Source organism: Argiope bruennichi, chromosome 2 (genome assembly GCF_947563725.1).
Source record: "Argiope bruennichi chromosome 2, qqArgBrue1.1, whole genome shotgun sequence".
Classification (NCBI taxonomy): Eukaryota; Metazoa; Arthropoda; class Arachnida; order Araneae; family Araneidae; genus Argiope; species Argiope bruennichi.
The window spans coordinates 80,358,216-80,384,330 of record NC_079152.1 but is presented as its reverse complement, the minus strand read 5'-3'; the positions used below and the strand labels follow the sequence as shown (position 1 = coordinate 80,384,330).

The 26,115-nt window shown below is 25.8% G+C and overlaps 2 long non-coding RNA genes across 3 annotated transcripts; both read right to left on the bottom strand.

Annotated features, from left to right (window-relative positions):
- Nucleotides 1-2,637: 2,637 nt before the first annotated feature.
- On the bottom strand, nucleotides 2,638-11,666 carry LOC129960179 (uncharacterized). The gene is made up of 6 exons (XR_008783545.1): nucleotides 11,541-11,666; nucleotides 8,300-8,317; nucleotides 6,573-6,590; nucleotides 4,993-5,004; nucleotides 4,220-4,237; nucleotides 2,638-2,745 (listed from the first exon to the last, which is right to left on the bottom strand). It is a non-coding gene; the product is annotated as an uncharacterized LOC129960179 (long non-coding RNA).
- Nucleotides 11,667-18,451: 6,785 nt separating this feature from the next.
- LOC129960172 (uncharacterized) lies at nucleotides 18,452-25,716 on the bottom strand. Of its 2 annotated transcripts, XR_008783543.1 has the most exons (6): nucleotides 25,594-25,716; nucleotides 23,011-23,028; nucleotides 22,297-22,329; nucleotides 21,175-21,186; nucleotides 20,502-20,522; nucleotides 18,452-18,588 (listed from the first exon to the last, which is right to left on the bottom strand). It is a non-coding gene; the product is annotated as an uncharacterized LOC129960172 (long non-coding RNA). The 2 variants fall into 2 exon arrangements; XR_008783544.1 differs by lacking the exon at nucleotides 21,175-21,186.
- Between the last annotated feature and the right edge of the window lie 399 nt (nucleotides 25,717-26,115).

The window sequence follows — 26,115 nt, the reverse complement described above, 5'->3', positions numbered from 1 at the left end:
ATAAAAATCATTTCCTCGAACGTAGTCACTTGCCTTATACCCAATTTGTAAGCAAGATTTTGAATATATCTTCGGAATTTGGTTGAAAGGGAGTTTTAATCACATATTTGTTCACCGATATAATCAAACAAGTGACATTTGATAGTCACCGAAGTGATTTCATTTTTGGTTCCCTGGGCTTTAGTTAAAACTAGAATTCTTTAGAATATTTAACTTGCTTTATAACTTAAGTTATATCTTTCAGAAATTTCTTTTTCAAATTATTTCATCTCGTGTATTTAATTGCAAAGTAAAGCATGTAATTATAAATATTCGAAAAATTTACAAATTTTTAATACTTAAAACAAATAAAAGTTATCGTACAGATTAAATATAATAAATATTATCTGATACATTTAATCTATAAATACATTTTATAATGAAAATAAGTTTTTGTTTGTTGTTAAGTTTCGCCTCACTGCGGATCAGATTATTTGATCCAGATTTGCCAGACTGTCCCATACATACTTCAGTGAGTTCAAAGTTCTGTTTAAAATTTTGATTAGAATTTTGAAAAACAAAATAAAATTTTTGTTCTTTTCACGATCATTTACAAAATTATTACTGTTCAAAACGGATTTTTGTAACATTTGATTAGAATTCTGATCGAAAATAAAATATTATTTTTACGTTTCCAGAGATAAATTACAAATTCATTACAGTGAAAAAATGATTTTTACAGCATTTTAAATTCAATATATATATCCTCTTCAGTCCCGAGGTACACATATATGTACCTGCCTTTTTTTTTCTTAACCGGTAAAGTTAAATTTTGACGAAATAATGTATGGATTTCAACGTTTATGAATTTAGATTCCATTTTGCATCAATAAATAGCACTACAGTTCGATATTTTTTTCATATCCATCGCTGTTAATTAGAAACATAACGAAAATGGCGTTGAACAGAAAACGCAGCAAATATAAGTACATTTTTTAAATATTTATTATTAAAATTAACGCTTGTATATTTTTTTATAAAATACGAAGTGTCTTGTTAAAGTCATTACAAAATTATATCTTGTTATCTATAATAGAATCGATGAAAATACAAATTTAACTAAGGTACACATATGTATACCTCGGGTGTTTTCGCGCCCGTTTGCTGTCTGCTTGCGATCCATTGCGCTGCTTATCTTTTGAGCGCTTGTTTTCAAATTGCCATTTCTTGTCCTTGAATATATTGTATAACTTTTTATAATAAATAATTCTTATGTTCTGCAATGTAATAAAATATAAATTTAAAAATATTTATTTTTTAACTTTAGTAAGATATTTAATTTTATAGCTGTCTTGAAGCTAGTAATTGATATTTCAAACCGACATCATGTATAGAATATACATAATTTTATAAGCTAATAATATTTTTTCCCGTCAAGTGGCTTTAACTCAAAAGGAGGTTTTTGAACTTTTGAAAAGAGATTTTAGGGGAAACAACAGGATTTTTCATGTATCAAAAATAATGAAACCTGGCAAATAGGATGAATGGGTCACAGACGATAGTCAAATGTGCCTTGTCAAGTAGAAAGATAATAAATCCGTGACTATTATCCACATGTATAGGTAATGAGTCAATTGGAATAGGCAGAAGATAGACAAAATAATAGAAACAAAAAGCTGATATAAAATAATCTGCTTTTATAAAAACATATAATATCGGTGGCATCGATCATTATTTTGCATATTACGGGTATGCAGTAATTACAAAAAAATGATCGACGCCAGCATTCAAGAATTTTGTAGATTTAGTAGTTGTCAATTGCTTGATATACTATAAAATGGTGGCAAAGCGACAAGCTGAGTGGTCAGGAATGAAAGTGAAAATCTTATGACCTTATTGCAATTTCAAATATATATATATACACATATTTTTTTTAATTACTTATAACTATATATTATGCGTATTTTGCAACAAGATATATCATTGTTAAAATGACGCGTTTGCATGACACGCTAACTCACGCATTTGGATTGTTGCTACTAATATTTCTTTTTTTACTTTAATACTAATATTCCTCTTTTTCAAGACATGAACAATCGGTTTATTTTTCGGTGTTGAAAAGGTTTCAGTGTAAGGCAAGATTTTAATTTTTTGTTTTGATTTTCATGCTTTGTTAATTTTTTCCATTACTCCTTTGATGTTAAAGATTTTTTAATTTTGATACAGAAATATGTAAGTAATTAAAAAGGAATATTTCCTAAGAAAAGATTGTTGGTAATGTTCTTTTCATTTTTAAGTATGATTTTCGAATAATATTAAGATTTTGTGAAAGCTTAGAATTGCTAGAAAAGGAAAGAGTAATTTTTTGTAATTCATTAATAGATGATCAAAAAATGTCTCTATTCAATACAATTAATTGCTAAACCATCTATTAATTTTTATTTTCAATAAAGTAAATGAAAACGTTTAAGTGAAGATTCTGTTAAGAATGTTCATCAAATTGTTGTAAAAATTAATTTAACAACAAAAAAATATGAATAAAATTATTATAATTTTTTTGTATGTTACACTGAATGATTTTTCTAATATTTTTGAAATTTCAGAAACATATTCCATAAAATCTTTTGAATTGAATTTCAGCAAAAAGAATAGCAAGACTGCAAAGCAGAAACAAATTTTATTTCAAGAAATCCAGAATTGACCCAGCTTCATTTCACACTTAGCCGAAAATTCCATTAATGGTGCTAGCAGCTTCATCAAAGATACCTGAATAAATATATAAAAATGTTTAAAATTTGAACTAATTATCGCTGTTTACTCTGCTCTAAGAAAGTAGACAATACAAAAACATAGCAGTATGTAAAAAATTCATACACATAACAAAAATTGAAAAAGTTTTACTCTTTCATTGCAAAATAATTGTAGTAGCCAAATAAAAGAAATATTTCTTCAAGATTTGAAAAATAATATATATGCCATTGCTTTAGCATCTATTTATCATGTTGATGATCAAATTTATTTAAAACATTAATTTGTTAAAAAGTAATATATTAACTAGATTATGTTTCTTTCTATATCAATAATAAGGGAAGGTTTTCGAATTTACATTGCATGAACAGTTTTTTTTTAATGCTAAGTGATGCCGAAATATTAAAAAAAATAGCAATTGGAGTTTTTCTTGCAGCTTATTTATTTTTTAAAACAATATAATTAATTATATAATTAAAGCCAAGTAATAATATATAAGTATATAAGTTAGCCAAAATAATATCTTTGATTCTTGGGTTCATGTTGGCATATATTGTATAATCAAACAAAATATGTAATATAAAGTTTTATGCACTGTATTATTTCCTTTATTTCTCGATCATGATAAAAAGCTTTGTAGTTTCAAATTTAATTTTTACTAAACTAGATGACGATGTTAAAATTTACTTAAATTTTTATCATTATTTTCTTTGACTAATTCCGCTTCTAATAAATGAAGACCATTAGTATCTATAACGCCTTATTAATCATTTTGTTTCTTCAAAACGATAACACCATTGCCTTACACAGTCGTATTTAAACAGCTGCTCTATGAGCATTTAATCAACAACTACAATTAACTTTATTATTAAGGCATTACAATAAAATAATGATTGTTATTTGCCAAAAAACCAATCTCATTTTTTAATTATACTGCCTATTTCATTAAATCAAATGCACTAAAAGTCTTTTGTTTAAATATTTTATTCGTGATGCATAAATATTCACATCTAACATCTTGCAGCAACTAAGAAATATTTATTCTAAAATGATTGTAAAAGCCACATTTGTATTGTTGCAAAATATATTGCCCAGTTTACATCCCAAATATTTAATAAACTCCTAGATTCAATCAAGTAATTTTTTAAACAATTCTCTTTTATTTGAAAGATGTTTTCTAAAATATGTTAAATTGATTTAATATATGCAGAAAATTGTATGCTATTTTTCTTCTGTAGGAATAGTTGTGTTTTTGGATTCCACATGCTCTCATTTAGAAAACTGATTGTCAGTCATACAAGCAAATAACAAACTATCTTTTAAAAAGATTTGAATGTCGAAATTAGTCAAACAGTTCTAAAAATTGAAACAGAAAACACACAGTCATTATTTAATTATCATTGTATCTTAATCAAATACTGATTAAAGTTAAGATTTCAGAGTAAGATTGTTCAGAAAAATAAAGAGGTAAATGTATAAGAGAAATTCTTACTTCCATGATGGCCAGAATCTGATATTGCAGAAAGAAAGAAAGAAAAAAAAATATAAATGGAGCAAATAAAAATGATCATAGAAAAAAACATGAAATTACATAAAAGCAAAAGAAAGCATAGTGGCCAAAAATAAATGAAATCATCAATCATTATTTATAAAATAATATATTTTGAAAAAAAAAAGTAACTGCAAAATCTTTTTTAGCCATTTTTATGTTTCGATATACATTAATTTAGAATCAATGATAATATATATATTTCATATAAAACAAATTTATTGTACTAGAATTCCGATTTTGAGATGATTTAAAATCAGATAACGTTTTTAAAAATTATTATTTATATTATACATTAGTAACGCATCATTACTTAGGAATTCAATTTTAAATTATAACCTCAATTTAACTAATAATTTAAATATCATTTGGATATTGTTTAGATCTAGTAAAAATTAATTTATTCTTTTAATTTTAAATAATATGTAGATATTTAAATATCTGAAATTTTAAGGCGATTTCATTTTTCACATTTATTGCTTACATTTGATATTCAGAATGATCAAAGTGGAGCTTTAATAGACAAAGATTTGTTTCCTTGTCAATCAACGGGCTTCAACGATCGGGATTTTGTAGGAGATTAAAATATAACGATAATTTGTTATAATTCAAACACATTCATTGCTTTTCAACATTTTTAATAATATTTTGTTATGTATAAATGATTTTATCATCTGAATCATTAAAATTAAATAAGAAAAAATGAAAACACTCACCATGTTCAGGAGCTGTTAAAACGAAGTAAATATTTTGAAAAATTATTGCAGAGTTTTTGTTACTTATAAATGAATATGCTAACTATTATAAAGTTGCTCATGCTATTAAAATTAAAGCTTTCAATAGTTATAATTCTTAAAAGCATCATGAAAAATAATTATGTTTTCATTCAATAATTAGAAAATTACAAACATATAAAATAACTAAAATAAATCTATTTCTTATTCTGTAACGAAAATTAAAAAGGAAGAGATTATTTCAATTATCTTTAAAAAGGTTGCACTTCGTAAACAGCACGAACAAAAATATGCTCATCGTAACTGCTAAACAAATTCTTATTATGTTTCTCAAGATACAAAATCAAGCTGTATAAACATCATTTAGACAATATAAAATCAATTTTTCTTTCCTGTTTCCTGTTACACAATTTTCTTACTATGAAAATTAATGCTTTTAAAAATATATTCAATCATTAATTACTAGCCTCTTATATTATATAAAATATATTATGCAAGGTGCATCGAACCATATCTATGTATATTAATGATATTTTGGGCACATTTCAAAGTGCTTTAACTTTGAAACATAGCTGCATTTATTAAATTCTACAATGCAATATTCACACATTGGAATATTAGTCACATAATTATGAAAAAATATTAATCCATTTTACTCATTTTTATTTCCGTTTCTACATAGATTAATGATTATACATTAATAACTTTGGGATTTTCTTTTCTTTCCACAAATTTCAAAAAATACATGTCAAACATAAAGGAAAGAAATCACAACGTACACTTTTCAATTTATTTTTCTTTATGCGTGCAATATCCCTTATAGAAATAAGCTGTTGAAATGCTTTCGCTTATTTCGTATTTTCTAACTGATGTAATTTTATTAAAGCATCAGTTGTGTAAAACAGAGAGACAATAAGAAAATTTATAATTTGTGTTAAATATTCATTTAAATAAACTATTGTTTCCTGCGTCGAATTTTGCCTTGCATTTTTAATTTTTAAAATTACATACAGTTAATTAATAAAAATATTTATATAATTTTCAAGATACAAACATAATATCTTTCTACTTCAAATATTGTGTTCTTTATCTTAATAACTAAATGAATATTTTTGCATGTCTGCTCTTAATTTTCTGTTTTTACAACCAATCCAAGGGAACTGATTAAAGAAGTGTGTGTGGGGGGGGGGAAACTTATTATAAAAATGTGTTAAATAATTTTTTTTATGCTTATGAGTCTTCAATATAATTTGTTTATCTTAGAATTTCTTGTGATGAAAATATAATTTAATTTATTTCGCTTAATTTTATTTTGATGAAAAGATTTCCTTCTCTGTTCTTTGTAAGAGAAATTTTTCAAAATTTGGACTTTCTTATGTTAGAGAAATAAGGTTGCGATATACTTATTCATATAACAACATTCTTACTCATGCAAGTCTTAAGGTTTTATACAAAAAATATGCATTATATTTCTCAAATTAAATACTTAAGAAAGTATATTATAAGAAATTGAATTATGCTTTTTTCACTAACAATTATGAATGGGCATTAAATTATCTTACCATGAGTAACTTTGTAATCTGCAAAAGAAATGATAGACAGTAAATATAAAATTATAATGCAAATATTAGTTTAAAAAAGTAGTAAAAAAAGAGTATTGGTTTATTTTCCCCTTTCTTTTCTGGAAAATTAGTCTTTCATTTGGCTAATTATCGATTATAGATCACAAGATATTTAAATCTTATCAAATGGAAACATTCTCTGCACTTTTTATTGCAAGACCTACTTCCCTTTCTGACATTATTCAAATCTATATTTTTATATATTATTGCTATTCAAATGCATCCACACTTTTTTTTAAATGTAAATAGTTACCACTTATAATTATTTCTTTATAACTTTATTAAATGTTATTAGCAACAATGTAACTAATGAAAAAATAAAAAATTCTCTAATTTTTTTTATTTTTATTTGCAATTTTTTAAACCTTTCTTTCTTATTTCTAAAAAATTTAAAAAATTAAAAAATATTTCTTTGACAACTGTTAAATTTATTTTTGAATTCAAAATAATTGAAACTTCGAAATTTCGTGGAAGTAGTAACATTAAAAAAAATTGTGTCAATATACGTGTAAAATGGCTCTTTTTTGTTCTTCGATATGCCATTCCTGAGACAAAGAAGCATGGCAATAATAATAATAATAATAATGGATTTCTGAATATCATTAAAATCTATATATATAAAAAGCTAATGTACGTGGCACAAAAATTGCTCTTATTACTTATAGTCGAATGGCAATAGTCAAATATGAACAAAAATTGCTTCATAGAAAGTTTTTTAGCTGTACTGATTTCAAAGCTTCGTTTAAATAATTAATGGTGGTGAAAAATACTATTAAAGTTTCTCGAGTGTAGTCTTGCCTTGTCACTAAAAACTGCATTCAATGAGAGGAACAAAAATGCAAAAGAAGTCGTGATGATAGAAGATGTCAAAGTTTAATTGAAAGTGAAAGGGGATTTAACAGTCTCCAGATGGAAAATCGGTGTAACTGTTGTTCTTATGTAACAAAACTATTATCACACAAAATAAATTTGGCTATCGTAAAATTAAATCTTTTTGCTAATATCAATTTCATTTCAATGCATTTTCCAGCACATATATATAGCATTTAATTTTCTTTGGTATCAGTTTGAATCAATACTATAATGAAATTCAAATTCATCTATCTAAACACTCAAATAAATGCTTTTGACAGTTAATAAACTAAATATTTAAACGTTGTCTTCTTTTGATATTACCTTGAAGTGGATTTTCACTTCCGATTTTATTTGGTAGCATATAAATGTTTTTTTTTTTAATTTTGTACACCAGTAATTTATAGCAGACCGATTTAATAAAATTCATTTCTTTTAGTTGCATCAAGTAACTAAAAAAAAACTTAAAAAAATACATTCAATATTATTTGCTTCACTGACTAAAAATTCGAAAGTCAAGGCGAACAAGCGGGCCCCCAAAGTCGGCTAGTTTTATATATTTCAGTTTTTAGAATACATATTGGAGTACATAAAAATGTGCTTTCTAATTGAGTATTTCTTTCTAATTTAGAAAAATACAGACTTCAATATAATGCAACATTTTTTTTTTTAATATGCAACATCAGATATACACATGAGTCAAAATTTGATGATTCAACATATTAATTGCTTAGATATGTATATTAAAAAATAAATGACGAAATCAGAATTAGTTTATAAATGACATAGAACTGAAACATGATAATGGAACTTACGGTGAACGCCACCCATTGCTGTAAATAAAAGAGTAATATTAGGAGTGGAATAAAAAAACATTCAACTTTTAAATCAATTTTATATTTATTAATTTTCTTTTGAATTTTTTTATTCTTCTATTTTACCTTTAATGATTCGTTTATTGCAATGATATAAATTTGATGTATAGTCAAATAATTTATTACGTTGAGATTTCTTACTTCCAAATATTAAAATTTATTTTAAGTTTTATATAATCTCTGCGATTTTTGGTAAATACAACGTTTCTAAGATAGTTTAGTGATATTTTCTCATCTTTTCAAATTCATATACCCTTTACAGTAATTTTTATTTCCTAAAATAATTAGAAATTAAAGTATAAAATTTAGAGAAATTTTAACAGAGATTTTCAGAATCATAAATCGATGAATTTCAATACTTAAAGTGAAAATAAATAAATAGATTACTGATATAGTACATTTCAAAGTGTTAGTTTTGAATAAAAATATCAAGCAAAGTCGCCATTAAAAATAATAAACACATCTGTAACTTTGATATTTATTACCGCTTCTTCAAAACATTAATAACGATGCAAATTTCTCGATGGTAAACGATGTTGATCGTTTACCATCTAAGATCTAAAAATGGATTTACCGAGTTAATTAAAATTGATTAATCGATATACTAATTAATCCAGAATGTCTTTACATATGCATCAAATTTCACTCAAAATTCCCAGCAGTTTTTTAGATATAATTAATTTAGTTCACTTAAACAGCACCATAAAAGAGTAAATCTATTAAGGGTCATATATTAAGTGAATCTGAGATTACTAAAATGAAAAAATGCATTTCTTTCTTTTTATTTCTCTGAGATTCCGAAGAGTTAACCATGCATCATTCAGACTGATTTTTAACATAATACCACGCAACATTTTTTTCAGGCTGAAATTTTATATTAGTGGGATGGTTATCTTCACGTGATAGGTTTATAAATATGTTTTAGGTTTAATATTTGATTGGTATAAGTTGGTAAAGCTTAGATCTTGTGCTAATGAACCCCAACCAACATATTGAATTTTCGCAGGCTTTACGATTTATCCGTTGACCTCTCTCTCAAAGAAACATAAAAATAAGTAAATAAAACATGAAAGTCATTAGTTTTGTAATGTTTCTATCTAAAATATAAGGAATATATTATATGTGAACATATTTTAACTGTTGCGTGGCCGAGAAGGGGAAACATTTGAAATTTTCTACTCAATTCTTTTTATCAAGGGAGGCACATTATGTACAAGGAAGAAGAACTGAGATACGTCTATCTACATCGCGGTACAAGAGCAGAAGGGCCGAAGTTTTTCCCACTGATGGTTTTATAATGAGATTTTTAAAGGGATTTCTTTGACATGTGTCGATTTAGGATAGAGTCATTTAAGTATTTCAAAAGAATATTGAAAGCATTAAGGGTTTTTATCCCTTCACTTGGAAGTTGGAAAAATACTAAAATAAGCATTTTTATAAAGCTCGTTTTTAATTAATTAAATAAAAAGAGTGGAAATCGGATCAGAAAATAAGAGACCCTTTTAGAATGGAATTATTATGCGCTAAATTATGTTGAAAATTTGGAAATTAATTAAGAAGTAAATAATTAGATTAAGAGATATCATTACATATATATATTAAAAAGTTTCGTAAAGGAGCATTAATTTGAACTTTGCCTTTAAACAATATATCCGTCTATATAATTTTTAAATGCTTCTGCGACTAGAACTGAAAAGTCTATTGAAATAATTATGGCAAAATAGCGAATAATGTTTGTAGAATTTTATATTAAAAATCAATTAAAGTTACAACTTTTCCAAAGAGTATAAAAAGCTTAAAGACGTTAAATAGATGTGAATATCAGATACACATTTAAAAAAATCCAATTACAATTTATATGATTTAAGGATTTCATAATAAAGAATAAGTAGTTATTAACAAGAGAAAGTTGACGCTAGAAAGCTTTTAGTAACATTTCCTTTCATTAAAATTCAATTTTGTTTTATTCTTTAAAAAAAACGTGAAAAAGTGTAAATAATTATGTTTTTAAAAAAAAGTTTAACATTATTATTTTAACTTTTACTGAACTAAATATTTCTTTAAAATGTAGATATAAATACTGAATGACAACTCATATTGAGGTCCATTTTAAGTAGGCAAGCAATTCCAAATGGATAAATGCTTTTAATGGCACAATGGATCATATTATGTGCTTATTCAGACAACAAATGTAAGAATGAAAAGATTACGGAACCTAAATACCCCAAATTTTATCTTATATAAATCATTCTTTCCTATGTTAATATTCCAAAAGATCATTTAAATAAAAATAACAATTTGCCATATTGTTTTATTAATTATATTTACTGAAAAAAGGAGAAAAAACTAGATACATAAACATTTAAATGCATAGTAAAAAAAAAAAAAAAAAAAAAAAAACACTCCTTTCTTCTGAACTCATCTAGTCGAAAAAGTGTTCCATTTTTTTAATTCAGAACAGTCAACAACAGTATTGAGAAAAATGAGTTTGTTGATAATTTTATCTATTTCGAGGCAGCAATTGAAATATTAAGAACTATTTTAAGAGTTTTCATTGATCATTTGATGTATTTCAATCAAATGATAAATGAAAATCTCTTAAAATAGCTTCATTCAAAGCTTCATAATTTAATCAGATATAGAAGAATACTTAAATTTTCTTTTTTGAAATATATGTTTAACAAATATATTTCACTAAATATGATTAATTGGCTTGTGAGAATAATAAATTCATATTTTTTTTAATTTATTCCAACGAAAATTTTTTTGACAGTGTTAAAACAAAATAAATTTATTTACAACATTTGCCTGTTAAGGTTATATGCTTATTCTCTAATTATTTAGAAATTAATTATTGTCCCACAATTATAGAGGGCTTGGTTTGGTTTTAGTTATATTAACGTCCAATTTTTTAAAGCAAAAATAGGGCTATTTTGGGACGGATCTCGCAATATTGAACAGTAATAACAGTAACACATAAGCAGGCACACCCTCTCCGCACCACATCAGCTGGAAGACGTGTGGCCTGGACGGAGTAAGGGTGCACCTAACACGCTTACACAACGATTCTTCGGTGATATCGTTGGGTCACGAACTTGAATGCATTAAAAAATGTTCCTAAATGCAATTTTATGAAATAAATTTATAGAATTTGTATAAAAAGATATATTTCAATATTTACCCATTCCGATGATGGCGATAATCAAGCAGAGAGCAAAAATGGTTCTCATTGTAAAGCTTTGTTTTATTCAGATAAAACGTAGATAGATAGAATATTGTACTACTTATATAGGAAGATTTCGATAAAAAATGACAGCTGCATTTTATCAAATACTATAAAATTTCAAGTTATTTAAGTCAATTACAATTTATGTAATAGTAAAAAAGGCAATAAATGGATCACTAAATATTAATGTTCTTTTTTATTAGTGTTTGATATTAGAAGACACAGATCATATTTATAACTAGTAGTACTGTGTTACATCTGAAATAAAATAAAAATTGTTCATTGAAAATATTTGCTAACGTTATCGAAAAATTTTAGCAACAAAATGGAGTTTTTCTAATAAAAATCTTATATTCAGGTATTATGAAAAATCAATTAGAGCAATTTTAAAATGATATATTTAATGAAACAAATCTTGGAGGAGCCTGTTTAATGCATATTGATGCACATCTTTATAAAATTGGTATTTTTTTTTGTTTAAATTTTATGTTTGGAGGAAAAACAAAATACAGATCCCAGAATGCAGATTACTACATATAAAATAAATACCTCGTAAATGATTTTGAGTTTGTCTTCATTATTTTCTGATTATGAATAAATATTTGTAATATTAATTCTATTATAAAGTATATCCTTCTGTTTTAATTTTAATCTTTTCAGTTTTGATGGTGTTTTTTAAAGTTTTTACAAAGACATCTTTTTGTAAAGTTTACTGATCACTTCATCATATCCACGCATATGAAAGTACTGTAAAAGGAAATTAAATCGTTATTCCAGACTATGGCGTTCAAAGTCAACAATTTTTCGACCACCATGCTACATAATTTTGTACATATCGTGACAAACTAACGAAATTATGATGAAGCAATATCGATCATTGATAGGAATTGCCACTGATGATGGAATTCTTAATTGAAAAATGAATTTTAATACTTCCTAACTCGTCATTTTCACCACTGAGGCTTCCATCGAAATTAAAACAAAATATATTTAGCCAGTAATTTTTAAACTATTTAAATATTTTCTTTTATAAATGTAATACCTGGATATCAAAACTCTACAGTATTATTTGCTTTTCGGAGAATAAAAACGAAAAAAATAAGTATAAACTCAATTTTCTGCAATGTTACTTTATTTGCAGATTCTTATTCAAATTCTAAAAAAATATAAAAATTAAAAAGGAACAAAATTGAAAACATAATTGATTTTATTATGTCATATATTGTTTTTCTCTTACATCAGCGTTTCTCAATCTTTCAGTATTTGTGGCCCAGTTTTCAATCATAATTTTCATCTCGCCCCCCGCTTACAATAAAATGCATATAACAATAATGTATATTGAGTATTTTGGATTATGTTTTTAAATTATTTTTAACTAACTGCCAAAATAATAGTAAAAGCGAGTCAACGTTGGCGAGAAACCACATCTTTCATTTTGGATAAGCCGTAAGTAAACAGATAAAACGAATGAAAGCGGGTAAAATTTAAATATTATATTTGAAATGAAAGCCAAACACGGAGATAACGTTAAAAGAATATGAAAGTAAAAAAAAAAAAAAAATCGTTAATGAAAGTTAACCTAGACGGGGTGAACTAAATTTAGAAACTGAGAATACATTTTTTCGAATAATAAAAGAAATAAAACAGACGCTTGATTAAATAAAATTGAAAAAAATAAGCAATGTTTGTGGAAGTGAATCCACAGGACCGATGCCGTCTCGAGCATGCGGGGAGTTAATGTTTTCTCATAGGAAGAAGGAAAATGTTCGATAACGCAAGTTTTAATTCCAGCCAGTATCATTCGAGTCGATCCTTTTATCGCTATGGAATCTATAGTGAATGTGTATGTTATATATGTTTTCGTGTTAATTGCAATTCACCATATTAAATATTCTCGCACTAGATTTATGCAGACTCATGGATAAATTTTTAAGCGGAAGTAAGCAAGCATTAGACGACAATCAAGCATCAACAAGTACACAGACGAGGGTGGTTCCGAAAATTAAATGAAGAAAATATTTTCAAGAATACTTAAATTATGGGTTTACTAGTGCTGAAGTAAATGAAGAAGAAAGGCTCCTGTGTATCTTTTACTCAAAAATGTTGGCCGCAGATAGCATGAAACCTAATAAACTTAAACGGCATTTGGAAACGCTTCATAGTGAGTACATCAACAAACCCAGAGAATTCTTCGAATTAAAATTAAAATCATATAAAAAGCAAAAATTTCATTTTTAAAGAAACTTTGTCTTTGAATAAAAAAGCTTTCATTGCATCTTACAAAGTTCATATAAAATAGCCAGATGTAAAAAATCCTCATACCATTGGTGAAGAGCTTATTTTGCCAGCAGTAATTGAGATTGTAGAAGCTATGTTTGGAGATAATTTTTCAAAATAATTGCAGTCCATACCTCTTTCAAATGATACTGTTTCTCGTCGAATTGGCGATATAGCCGAAGATGTAGTGTCAGCTTTTCTCGAAGTTGCGTGACACAGAGAAGCTTTGTCTTCGAAAGCAATCAGTCCTGGTTCTGAATATTGTGTTAACTACGGTTGTAACCGTAGTAAATTATGTAAAAATGAGACCGCTGAAATCGAGAATATTTTCCTCACTTTGTATAGACATGGGTTTCAATGCATTCAGCTTTACTATTTTATTGCGAGGCCAGATGGTCATCACGTGGAAATTTTTTGCAACGCGTTTAGGAATAAAGAGAAGAAATCGCCAATTTCCTAGCAGAAGAAAACGGACCGGGGGCCGAGAATTTTCGCGATTGTTTATTTGTGATGAAATTGAGGTACTTGGTCGACATATTCGAGAAATTAAATAACTTGAATCTTCAACTCCAAGGAGCAAATATACATACAGTGGGTAAAAAAAGTTTCCGTACGGAAGACTAAAATAAGAATAAACTAGCATAATTTCTAATCTTTGCTTTTTATCTTTATAGACTACTTATATATTGTTAATATGAGTCTTTAAAAGAGAATTTATAATAAATTTCTCTTTTTTACAAAACTCAGCAAGTCTGTTTGCAGTTTTTAAGATAAATGACGAAGTATCATGCCAAAAACGTTTCCGTACGCAATATGCAAATTCCTCCTTACGTGTTCTACAACTAATCCACAGTAAATATTAGAAGTTTGATGGTTTGTCAAAGTGAAGAATACGACATAACAACAGTTGTTTAATTCTAATGTTTCGCTGATCGTCTTAAAAAGAAAATCCAGAAATCCATTCGAGAGTTAGTGATTCAGTTGCGAAAAAATAGATTAGTGATGAAAAAAAAAAAATCAGTGAAATGACTTACAAACCAAAGTCTACAGTGCAGTATATTATTGAAAGATACCGTGATGTGTAAACATTTGAGGATGGAGATCGATCCGGAAGAACTCCGAAGTTAAATCGCTTGCATAAAAGAAATATCATGTGTTAGGTGCAAGATAATCCCTCGGATTAGTGCATCTCAACTTGCAACTGATTTAACGTTTAATTACAACATTAAATTCGCATCTTAAAGTGTAAGAAATTCCATTTTAAAAAGCGGTTATAATGGATGTATGGCCCGTAAGAAGCCTGTTATTAGTCTCTGCTACAGAAAAAGCGTCTCGAGTTTACAAAGAAGCATATAAGCAAGCCTCTATCTTTTTGGGAATCGGTCCTTTATCCTTAAAAATCCTTTTAAATAGTAGGTTTTTAGTCCTTTTAAATTTAATATCCTTGGGTAAGATGGTCGAGTTATGATTTGGAGGGAATCAAAACAGCATATGTTACTTAAGAATTTATGTGGAATTGTGAAGCACGGTGATGGTTGGAATATAGTATGGGGGTGCAGAAATGCTGCTGGTGTCGGATATTTATGTTTTATAAATAGAAATATGTATAGGTACATACATCTTGACATTCTAAAACAAAACGTTTTAACCAATGCAGATAAACTGTCCCTTGGAATAGACTTTATTTTTCAACAGGACAACGATCTTAAGCATACCTCCAAGATTTGTCAAGAGTAATATCTCTATAATGTTAAAAAACAGCTTCATAGCCCTCCCCAGTCACCCGATTTGATCCTTATAGGACATTTATTGGAAGAAATCGGAGGTGAAATAAAAAATATGACATAAAGAACAAGGTTGAACTCAAAAAGTTCATTTAAGACATTTGTAGTCGTATTTCTCCGGAAACAATAAAAACACAGATGGGGATTATGCCCCAACATTTGAGAGAAGTGATAAAGGCTAAAGGAAGGCCTACCGATCATTAAACGCAAGTTGGTCAGCATGAAAAAGGTTTTTCATGCACTATATAAATACCTTCTTCTTCTTGTGTACAGCCGACCACCCCGTCACCATTGAACGTAGCAGTATCGACAGGATTTGTTGTGGCAGACTACTGTCTTTAGCATTGTCCATCCTTGCAGTGACCGATTTTTCAAATTGATATTCTCTTCGAAGTAATTGACCACAAAGTGGTCAATTACTGTCTTTCTTCTTTATCAACAAACTCTCAAATAGTTGGTAAAAAACTGAAAATTTTTGACATCATGTCCTTCAGAGTTTTAAGATTACCTGTTACCATCAGTACTGTACTTAAGTCATTATTTATAGTTTTCAAATTCTTTCTTAACTCCGAGATTTCAATACATTCCTTTAAATAGTGGTAAACAGTACCGATTCCTCCACAAATGCATTTATTTTTCTGCATTCTTCAAAATCTTTGGAAATATGCAGGAAATCTCCCATGTCCTGATATAATTTGAATTATCAGTGGATGGTATATTCTTATTTTTATTTCTGGATTAGGAATTTTTGGATTAATTAGAAATCGAAAGTTACTCTTCCGTTTTTGGACATATACCATCTGTCAAACCATTGCTGCTTTATTTCTTCTCTTAATTTCCATTTTAAGACACCATACTATATAAATACCGTACGGAAACGTTTTTGTTCCTTATTAGTGGCATTTTTTTATTCTTTCAATTTAAGCATTTAATTTTCGTCATTTTTCTTTTATAATATTCATAAATAATAAATGGCATTGTGTTAAACCAATTTTAATATTTTCATTTTCATAACAAAATATTTTTGCCAAAAATAAAAATTTTATTAACAGTCATAGCTGCGTACGGAAACTTTTTTTACCCACTTTATGTTGGGTACGAGTCATAAAATTAATGCTTTTTGTAGAAAATTGGAATTGTGGAGCAGAAGTTTAAAGCAAAAAAACCTAACAATGTTTGCAAATGAGGATGATTGTACTAAAACTTACAAGGCTGAGGAAGAACATGTAAAAGTTGTTTTTGTAACCATTGAAAATCTTTTAGTCATGCTGGCAAAGAATTTTAAAAAGTATTTTCTTGCTGAAGACAAACTGATAGTAAGTTAAGAGTGGGTTAGGGATCCATTTAATAAGACTCCGAAGGACTCTCAATTGATGAGGAAGAAACATTCATAAACTTCACAATAAGTGACGAAACTAAAAGACAATTTAGTAATAAATCGCTATTATCATTTTGGGCAGGAGTAAGGATGATTTTTCTGCACTAAAAACAAGTGCGTTTCACATACTATTACCATTTTCAACAACCAACTTTTGGGAAACTGGATATTCTGCTGTGGCTTCTTTGAAGACAAAATATACAAACAAAACTGAGAATGGCTATTTCTAATATTAAGCCTTCCTTCGAAAAACTTTGCTTTGCAAGACAGGCACAAGAAAGTCACTAATAATTATTAAATTTGTTTTTAATTTAGTATGTTTTGATTAAGTAAGTTGTTTTACTTTAATAAATTATTAAATATGTCGAAATGTATTTTGTTTCCTATGTGTATGTGGGCTTTCCTTTCAGTCAGTTAATCAATTTTTTTTAAAACAATATTTTCTCTTGGGTAATCTCATCCCCCAATAGGGAGGCGCGCCCCACAGGTTGAGAATCGTTATCTTACATGATTAAATCTCTTAGGGGTTATTTTCAAGTGTGGAAATCTTCTATAAAAATATCTTGCACCCATGTTAATTATGAAAATTAATTTTCAAACATAAGGATGATATAGTCTCATTTATCATTTTAGTTATTAAATGTACAACGAAATATATGTTTACTCAGTTTCATAATAATTGCTCCTGTCATATTAAAAATAATCCATTTCTTGCATTAGATGCAAATTTTGTACTATTGATTTCTGTAGGAAAAAATTACTACATTAATTGCTATCTTATTTTTTATAATTGAATCATGATAATTCAGATTAATCAGACAAATTTCTAAACTATATATATTATTATTGCTATCAATATCCTTTTTCATTCTGAAATTGAAAATATTTTAGTTTTGAATGAGATATCACCAGCTAAAATTTTTAATCACTCAATTTTTATTTCTTTTAGAATTTTCTTTTTGATTGTAAAAAGATTGGTTAGTATATAGAAAATGAAAATATAAAAACAAAAACACTCCTTAATTCTATAGTTGTTTGAAAAATCAATGTACATAATTTTAGAGAAATTGCCTTCAGTCTTATGATTGCATTTTTACATTAAGTGAAATCATTAGGAGCATTTTTTTAGTTAATGTTTTGAAATCAGTTCAAAGTGTTTTTTACCTATTATTTGTTTTGTTATTTTTCTAATAGACAAAGTAATATATCTTATTAGATGGCTTTTTTCAAAGGAATAATTGAACTATGTTAAAGTACCCTTAAGCAAAGATTCCACCAACTAATGTTTTCCTCCAATGTCAGTGGTGATTTTCCAAAAGGAGAATTGAGCAAGGGTAAATTTATATTCCTATTTATTACTGGAAAATCAAGTCTCATTTCATGAATATATTATAAATAGCTTGAACAATTAAAGTAATAAACAAAACTGTAAATGCAGTAATATATTTTATTTCAAAATATGAAATATCATACATCTTTTATTACAGTATTGTCTTCATATTATATAATGCATTTCTTTAACCGATAATTCCATTAATGCCACTAGCAACAGCATCAAAGATACCTGAAATACAATTATTTAAAATGTGAACAAAATAATGGCATTTTCTATTGTATAACATATTCTGCATTTCAAACAAAGTAGAAAATAAACTTTATGAGTTATAAAAAAAACATGAATTTTAACAGTAACAGCAAAAAACTTAACTACCCGAAAGGGATCTACGTTTAAAGAATTTATTAGTTAGTTGGTTAGATATATTTTCTTCACTCTTTAAATATATATCGAACTTTATTTGAACCACTTAAAAACTACACCATATTCCTTTCTAATTGCACTTAACAATAAATTTATGGACATTAGATGCATGAAAATACCTTTAAATATGATTATATGGTAAAAGTTCCTTATAATCTAGAATTTTTTTATATAAAATGTTATAATTAAAAAAATATTATATTTTTAATTTTGAGAACTGTCTAATTATTAATCAAAGAAACATAACTGAAGAAATCTTTATTTATTTTTTTTTTTTACTTTATACTCTTTTTTGTCGAAATTAGAAAATTTATAATATTAAAATGTTCATTATATGCTTAATTAATAATTTTCTATACTGCAGCAAAAAATTGACAAACATTATGCAAACAATGCAGTTAGGTTATTTTGATCACGATATCATTTGGAAATTCTATGTGTTTATAAATTTTTTAGATCAATCTTTCATCTTTATTATTTGTTTAGAATTGTTGTAAATGAAACATTGTTTCACATTATTTTGAGGAATAGAGACAAGAGAGAAATATCCATTAAGTAAGCTTCATTTGAAAACGATATTGCTTCACAATGTTCATAAGTAGCCTCAGTATACTTTAATCGAAGTCAGTCATTCGAATTTGCAGATATTTTATAGACACATTTATTAATTCAACATTCTTTTGATGTTTTTACTTTATTTTAGTTTTTAAGCGGAAGTTGAATTATTACTCATACTATTTAGTACTGTTACTTTTAAAATTCTTGCTTTAATTTTAAAATTTGCAATGTTTGCTAATAATAAATATGGATATTAAATGAAAAAATTAATCTAAATAAACTTGCAACCATTTATTCAGGTAATTCTTCCTTAAGTGCAGATATGAAGAAAAGAGGACGTTAGATCAATCCTTTAAAAAAAATTTTTATAACATAATATATAATATTAAAAAAGATATTTTGATTGAATTAAAATACAATATAAATAGAAGTTAATTTTTTTCTTAAAAATAAATTGGTTTCTATGTAATATTTAGAAGCAATTTTAAGACTTAACCTTTCTATGAATGATATTAACATGAAACTATTTATTGTTTAAGAAAGAAAAACATAATAAATTCAAAATAAATATCTTTAATACAATAAATAATATTGACTGAATGCCTTTTTTAAGTAAATGCTTTTAAAAAATAGATTGATTTTCGTATTTATTTCGTAAATCGTATTTATTCCCAACTATATAATTCTTTTTATGTTGACATAAATGATTTATTATTTGCGTTTTGAAACGAAATATATTTATTCGAAATCTCTCTCTCTCTCTCTCTATATATATATATATATCCTATAAAAGATACTAAACTGCTTTTCCTTTCGCGTCAGTTAGTAATCACTTCAAAATGTTGATATTCTCTTTTGATTATTTTGAAAATAATGAACTAATATAATCTTTAGATGACAGCTTATTTGAGTGAAAACTAATTTTCTCAGAATTCAGCAATGTTTATAAAACTTTTATAACTTCGGAAAATTTGTATTAAAATTAATTAATTTTTTTTGTTTCCTCTCAGCGGATTATCTACACATACAAGGACAAAAACATTCATCAGAAATACTGAAAATTTGATAGCGAATTTCGATGCTTTCTTTAGGTATCTTTTCAAGTGAAAACTTAAAATTGTTGAAAGATCATTCTTTAAAAAAATATAAATAGTTCTTACTTCCACCATGATGGGCTGAGTCTAAATATTGAAAAGAATGGAATATTTAAAAGAATGTAAAAATAAAATTATTAAAAAAATATTTTAGAACAAAATAGTGTAAAATATATTATAAAAGTAAAATAATTCGATAATCATTATTTACCAACAACTGAAAGTTTCCAAAAAAGTGTGAATTAAAAATAATTGTATCACAAATTAAATAAATTTTTTATAATAATATATAAAATAATAAAATATATTTTTTTTTAACTTTAACATTTCCATAATTAGTTTTTTCAAATTCAAAGTCTAATACTTTCTTACATCATTTAAAATTTTTCTTCTGGATTGTAAGATTTTGCAAGTTAAATTTGTTTTACACAAAAAGACTTGAAAATGCTTTTATTTTTCAAGAAAGAAATTGTGGATGATTAAATAATTTCTCTGGAAAAAGAGATTATATTTTCTATATTATTTGAAATTCAGTTGAAATTCTGAATTGGTTGAACAAAAAGGTAATTTTTTTAGATATTGTTTAATTTTCTAACGAACGGTATATTCGTTATAAATTAAACTAATTCGTTACTAATTGGCATTTTTTTCAAATCTAAACCTTAAGTACTTTTAAAAATGGTAAAAAATATTTAGTTGGAATAAAGATAAATTTATTAGAATATTTTTTTGCACTTACCAGTTCCATGCACTTAAGAAAAAGAAAAGATGCCAATTAATTAATAATTTGGTTAGCTTAGAAAATTTGTATTGGGAAGAATGATTTAATAAAATAAATATCATAAGTTTTTTTTCATTTTGTATATTTAATATTCAAAATTATGAATATTTAAGACTCTTAAAGGAATGCATTTTGAATGCAATGCATATTCACTAGTTTAAGAAAAAAATCCAATAACATTTTCTTATGATAAACTGGTAATAAAATAATTTTTGATGAAAATTGAAAAAAACATTTTTGTTAATTTTAAGGCTGTCAAACATTTTGACATTATATTTCCAATAAAATTTAAAATTAGAAATTTTCTTTGAATGTTTATAAGTTCATACACATTCTAAGACAAATATTTTAACAACATTGAAATGTTAAAACTTTTATCCAAACTTATGCTCTATTTTCTAATCTTTGAGGCTTCTTGTTGAGCAGATTAATATTCACTAATTTACAAAACATTTTGTCAGGGACTTTTTCACCAGCAATAATTTTAAATCAGAAATTTAATACATGGCCCATAATCAGAAGTTATTTTGCTTCATTCGTGTTTCACTGCATACTCGAATATGAATTTAAATTTTTCATTTCATTTTTAGTTTATTTGGTTTTTTTAAGGTAATATCAATATTTCATACTGCAAGATTTATTATTAATATCATATAACAATCAATAATGAAATTTACCATTAAATTTCAAGTTAATTTTTGAATTAAAAATATTTAATACATATTTTATGTTTATTTTTATAATAACTTTTCCATATAAAAATATGTTCATAAAAATATATTCCATAAACAATTAATCCTAGAAATTATTGCCGTAACGGTCTTAGTTTAAGCATTGTTTTAGCCATGTTCCATCAGAGAAAATTATTTCATTTAAGAAGAGTTCTGCGTACTTTCAAATATGTTTAATAATATTGATATCATAACCAATTCATACAACATTACTTTACTAATATAAATAATGAAAACATATTTTCAAATAATGATATTGTGATTAATGTCAGTATTTTGAATTTTAATTAATAAAATTTGACATTTTAATCTATTTTTAAAAAACATACAAATGCATTTAAAGCCTTACCATGACCTCCTCCATTACCATTAACTTTGTAATCTGCGAAATAAATGATAGACAAATATTTATTTTTATGTAAACATTTTATTAAATACTGAATTGTTTATTTTTAATACATAAAAGGAAGTTTTCGATAGTTTTATTGAGTATATATTCAGTTTACCATTTTAAAATTTGACTTCTTACTACACTATTTAGATAAAATTCAAATTCTTATTTTATAAAGAATTTGTAAGATTCAAATTCTTTTTCCATATATTATATAAAAATAATTAATATATATATATATATATATATATATATATATATATATATATATATATATATATATATATATATATATATATATATATATATATATATATATATATATATATATATATATATATATATATATATATATATAACTCTTACGTTAAAAAACAATAACTATTACAAATATTTGAAAATCAGATTTATTTTATGATTCTCTAAAATTTATTAAGGAAAGAGAAATCCTTGCAATAAATTTCTTAAAGAAGAGGGGTTATGAATATATTTCAAATTTATTATTTTAAATAAGACGTCTTTTTTTTATAAGCTGTCTTAACTTTCTTTACTTTTATACCTCTTTTAACTTCCTCGAGGTAAGTATTTTGTATACTTTACATACATAATAAAATATAGTATGATTCATCATAAAATACTGCAGAGTTGAAATAAAATCGAAATACAACTTACGGTGAACTCCAGCCATTGCTGAGAATAAAGAGATAAATACATGATAAGTTTCATCAAAAGTAAACAAGTATGCACATATAAAATAAAATACGTATTATTTTATTATACGTATACGTAATACAAAATGAAATGTACTTACGGAATTTAGTTATTTTAAAGGATCTATTAACACATCTGAGATTGGCCAATACTTTACAGCCATTAAAAAATTTAGAACAAAGCCCACGAAATAAATTAGTTATAACTGTGCAAATTGGAATATTGCAATTTATTTTACAGATTTTGGATTCTAATTTTTTTAAATTTGTTATGAAAAATAATTTTTGTACACATATTCTGTTTTGCACCTTTAATTTTTTACTAATTCTTCTGAAAGTACCATGAACACAAAAATGAGAAGATGTTGAATTAATGGTATGAGTCCGATTCTTGGTAATGTTGTGAGATCAAGTCATAATCATTTCGATGATGGAATTAAACTTCTGCGGTTTATCCTTCCGTTGACAGTGTTTGAGACGTAAATTAAATTTTCCATCTTTCTCTATCGTAACAAAATACTTTTAATTTCCCCGGGAATTTTATTAGGGTAAAGATGTGGTTCTTCTTATTTTCTTTTTTTAAGATTTTGACAATAAAAGTTTTTTATACAAACATAAAAATTAACAAAATTTATAGGTATTGTCGTTAAAAATCTAAAAGAACTGTAAACAACTAAAAAAGTTAAAAAAAATCATTTCTGATAAAAATAATATATAGTAATGAAGCTAAAGCTAAAACAAGAATTGAAATAAAATGATATGAAATTGAATTTTAAGATTTTTGGGATATAATATAGAATAAACATATGGGATTTGTTGGAAATGAAAAGGAAGACATAGTATAAAAACATACAAAATTACAAACTTAAAAAAATGTATGATTAATATCAATAAATTTTTAATTGAAATCATAAAGGAAGCCAAGCTGATAAAAATAATTTCAAGGCAAATAGATGGCTGGAATTCAAATATTGCAGACAGAAGAACTATTTATTTGAAAATGTCAACAATTCCAAAGTTATCTACGTTTTACTAAAATTAGCACGCAACTGATCTAGGTGCTTTTAAGGTTCAAAAGGTTAAATTTTGTTTTTACAAGAATGATAATATTCATATAAGAAAGTAGTAAGTACAATTCTAGTACTTATATAAGAGTGTGAGTTCCGGAATATTCAACCTGAAAAGTGCCTTATTGAATTAGCACTGAAAATCTTATTCGTATTCAAATTTATTAGGAACTTTGTCATCTTGATAGTAAAAGACTAAAGACTAATTTACAATATTCAATTGAATAATTATAGAAAGAATTTTTTGTATTTTTTACTCTTGCTTTTCTCCTAATTTATTTCTTTTTACTTAGACGTTGTAATCAATTTTATTTCTTTCAATGTTTTTTCATGGCTTGTATTTTATATAAATTCATTCTTTAAATTTATTTGTACCCTGATACGTACGGATAGGTTTGACTAAACTACGGTAGGAGTTTAGGAGTCTTTGGTAATTTAGTGGCTCTATGGGAGTTTTCTGTGTGATATGGTTCTGTATAAGGTATTCCAAAAGACCTAAGTATAAATGAGCTAACTTTCAATTCTCGGTTTTATCAAAAGGCGACCTTTCTACTAAGTGATTGTTTACATGCAAACTTTATTTTCAAATTTCTTGAAATTGGACGGAACTCGGAAATGTATGTAATTTAATATTTAAATGTATGAATAGATTTCCTAATGATGTTAAACAATTCAATGTATATAAGAAATAACTTATTTAATTTAAGGAGGTGGTAATTTGCTCACAGTTTGGCACTAAAATTTTCACTGAATTTCAGAGGAAACATTTATTATGCATTTCACAAAGAAATAATTGTATATTTAAAAAAAGTTTAAGCAGACAAGAAAATGCATATCTATTGCAACCATGTCATTGGAGAATAATTTAATTGCAACTTACTTTCAATGAATAAAATTCCGTCAAAAATTTTAAAGGAGCATAGAAGTCCTTAACATTTAATAGCAAATAATTCCTAACTTTGCAGCATGCAAATTTAGGCATTTTAGCAGAAAGAAAGACAATAATTTAGACTATTACTAAGGAAATCTATGACAAATGAATAAGGAAATGCCCTAATTATGCAATTATTGTAATAAGGAAAGTAGAAGGTTTCTAAATAATTAAAGTTTTGATATATATTATTAGAATGTCAAGTTCAATATATAATGCTCCTTTTACGCTAATTGCAAAAATATCCAATTCCACATGTTGAGAAATTATTATATATAAGACCGTTATTAAAAAAAAATTGCAGAACTTATTTCCTGCCCCCATGAACTTCCGATATTTACTTCTGAATCTTAAAAATTATTTATAATATATGTTCTACAGGTATGTAAAATTTCTTGTCGAATAAAATGTACAAGCGTTTGCATTTAAGTGATTTCCATTTTATTTAAAAAAGATAAGCAATTGCAAAGACGTAACTCTAGCATAATATAACAAAATATCTTTAGAGAAATTTACACCAATTAAATGAAAGTTGTAAAATGTATACCCATTCCAATGATGGCGACAATCACAAACAGAGCGAATATTGCCTTCATTGTAGAACTGAGACTTTAACTAAAACAAGGCACCATTGAAGGATTTTACAAAGCTTATATACAGTTCTTTGAAGTATAAAGAAAAAGGCAGTTAAACTTTATTTAATGGAAAATTCTTAAATTATATTATATCAAAATCAAGATAAGGTAATATAAGAAAATATGATATAAAAATAGGGGAATTCTTATTAAATTGACATTTTGAGTAAGTCAATACATTTTAAATTTTTTTTTTATCATTTTTTATTTTTCTGCGAATCTGAAGGCATAGATGACACATAAAGCTTCACAATATAGGTTAATATTGAATTTCAAATATGATGTATTCTCAATGTTTTATGATAAAACATTTTATTGAAAATATTTTATTGATATCAATTCAAATAAATTGATTTCAGAATTCATTATTTTGTACCATAAAATAAATATTCGTTTCTTTCTCACAAAACCTAACATTGAAAAATTTTATTATA